Here is a 2,414-nt window from a genome sequence, read left to right as displayed (position 1 = left end):
CCGTGGTCGCCATTGACTACTTCACTAAGTGGGCCGAGGCAGAGCCGTTGGCAACGATCACGTCTAAAAAGGTCCTTGACTTCGTGATTAAGAGCATCATCTGTGGATTCGGCCTGCCCAAGAAGATCGTCTCCGATAACGGCACTCAGTTCGACAGCGACCTGTTCACCGAGTTTTGTGAAAGGCACGGAATTGTGAAAAGCTTCTCCTCTGTGGCCTATCCTCAGGCGAACGGCCAGGTCGAGGCTATCAACAAGACTCTAAAGGCGAGCCTCAAGAAAAGATTAGATGAAGCGAAGGGGGTCTGGCCAGAACAACTCCCCCAGGTCCTATGGGCATACCGGACCTCGCATCAGACTCCTACGGGTCATACTCCTTTCTCCCTAACCTTCGGGAGTGAAGCAGTCCTCCCCGTGGAGGTTAAGGTTCTGTCGCATAGAGTCCAGTCCTACGACCAAGGTCGGAACCATGAGCTCCTATGCCATTCCTTAGACCTGGTTGATGAAAGGCGAGAGGATTCGCAACTCCAGCTCGCCCATTATCAGCAGAAGATCACTCGCTACTTTAACACCAAAGTCAGAAAACGCGCCTTTAGCGTTGGCGACTTGGTCCTAAGGAGAGTTTTCCTGGCCGGGAAAGATCCCAAAGATGGAGTCTTGGGACCGAACTGGGAAGGACCCTACCAGGTCATCGAAGTCATCAGGGAGGGAACTTATAAGTTAGCTCGACTTGATGGAGGGGCCGTCCCACAGACTTGGAACGCCATCCACTTAAAGAAATATTATCAATGATCCACTTGTAAGGCCTGGAAGGCCACTTTTTATGTATTAATAAAAATCAGCTAACTTATTTGCAAGTGTAATCTTAAAGTAACCACGAAAGACCCTTTCCCAGTTACTTGGGGGGCATATGGTACCTGGATATAACCAGGTCTCCTTAACGACTTAGATGTTGATCCTTATCTATGGATCGTTGCTCTTCTTAAAGAGCTCGAGATATGGATAAGGGTTAACGCTAACTAAGTCCTATCCTAGTTTTAACCGGGTCATAAAACTTAGACGTTGATTTAAATCTATTTCTCGTTGTTCTTCTTAAAGAGCTCGAGATATGGATAAAAGTTAACACGAACTAAGTTTTCTAAATAAGTTCCTGGTTTTAACCGGGTCATAAAACTTAGACGTTGATTTAAATCTATTTCTCGTTGTTCTTCTTAAAAGAGCTCGAGATATGGATAAAAGTTAACACGAACTAAGTTTTCTAAATAAGTTCCTGGTTTTAACCGGGTCATAAAACTTAGATGTTGATTTAAATCTATTTATCGTTGTTCTTTTTAAAGAGCTTGAGATATGGATAAAAGTTAACACGAACTAAGTTTTCTAAATAAGTTCCTGGTTTTAACCGGGTCATAAAACTTAGACGTTGATTTAAATCTATTTCTCGTTGTTCTTCTTAAAGAGCTCGAGATATGGATAAAAGTTAACACGAACTAAGTTTTCTAAATAAGTTCCTGGTTTTAACCGGGTCATAAAATTTAGACATTGATTTAAATCTATTTATCGTTGTTCTTTTTAAAAGAGCTCGAAATATAGATAACGGTTAACACAGGACTAAGTTTATCAAAAATATATATATATATTGTAGCCAAAAGCATAAAAAAAAAACGTAAGTTAAAGGCGTCAAGGAAAATTGTCTCGAGGTGAAAACACCTCATGCAAAGGTTACATACAAAAAACTTCAAAGTATTCAAAGGAAAAAAAAAAGAATAAGCGCCCTAGGCTCTATCAGTTGGCCCTTTGGAGGTCGCTGTTTCACCCTGCTCCGCCGCGCCAGAGGCTTCCCCAGTTTCCGAAGGCGGCGCCTCTTTCTCAAGGTGAGCTTGAAACTTCACCAGCAAGTTCGCCCAAAGGCTCGATGACATGAAGGAGAAGTCAGCCTCCGGGTTGAAAGCCCAACAGTGATAGAACAGATCCTGCATGGACTGCTCCGACTTGGTCCGTTCGGCCTCCAGGGCGACCTGGGCGGCTTGGATCTCAGTCTTCGCAGCCTCAAGGTCTTTCAGCGAGGTGGCAAGGGAGGTCTCGAGCTCTTGGACCTTCAAGCGGGTCTTCTCCAACTCGGCCTTCGAGGTCACCAAGGCATCTTTAGTCACCTTGGCCTCCTAAAGGGTGGCCTGGTGCTCGGTCCTCATATCCTCGAGCTGAGTTTTTGCCCTGGTGATGCTCCGGTAAAGAACGACGACGCCCTGCGGGAAATGAAAGATAAATTGCCTTGGAGGAAAAGTAGGGAAAAGTATAATGGTAAAAGCCTAAGACAAAGAAAAAAGGAGGGGGCAGCTTACCGTTAGAGTCATGCCCATTGAAGACTCCATTACGTCAACCGGGCTCATTGTCTCAATAGCCCGGAGCTCCTTCTCG

This window comes from Humulus lupulus, chromosome 8 (genome assembly GCF_963169125.1).
Source record: "Humulus lupulus chromosome 8, drHumLupu1.1, whole genome shotgun sequence".
Taxonomy (NCBI): Eukaryota; Viridiplantae; Streptophyta; class Magnoliopsida; order Rosales; family Cannabaceae; genus Humulus; species Humulus lupulus.
Note: the sequence above shows the minus strand (reverse complement) of the source record.